Source organism: Cupressus sempervirens, chromosome 7, assembly GCF_028749045.1.
Source record: "Cupressus sempervirens isolate cs-2001-9-10 chromosome 7, ASM2874904v1, whole genome shotgun sequence".
In the NCBI taxonomy this organism is placed as follows: Eukaryota; Viridiplantae; Streptophyta; class Pinopsida; order Cupressales; family Cupressaceae; genus Cupressus; species Cupressus sempervirens.
Genome location: NC_143124.1, coordinates 894,091,376 through 894,091,665, shown reverse-complemented (window position 1 = coordinate 894,091,665; position 290 = coordinate 894,091,376).

Sequence of the window (290 nt, the reverse complement as noted above, 5' to 3'; positions counted from 1 at the left end):
ACATCAAGCATTACATAGATCTTACTTAATTAACAAACATCTATGCAATAAGCTTCCTAATAGGTACAGACAATTAATCAATTAATAAATGCATACATTCGATTCAATCTAGAATAAACTTTAAACACAAATAACCAATCAATATGGAAAAGCACACAACGTAACACAACTTGAAATGATCTCACCAAGCTTCCTGAGAGGGGGCCCTTTCTCTGGTCCATGTGGTAGCAATATTCTAATGCCAGCTGCTGCAAAGACTTCACTTTTGTTAATGCCAAGAATTTCACAGA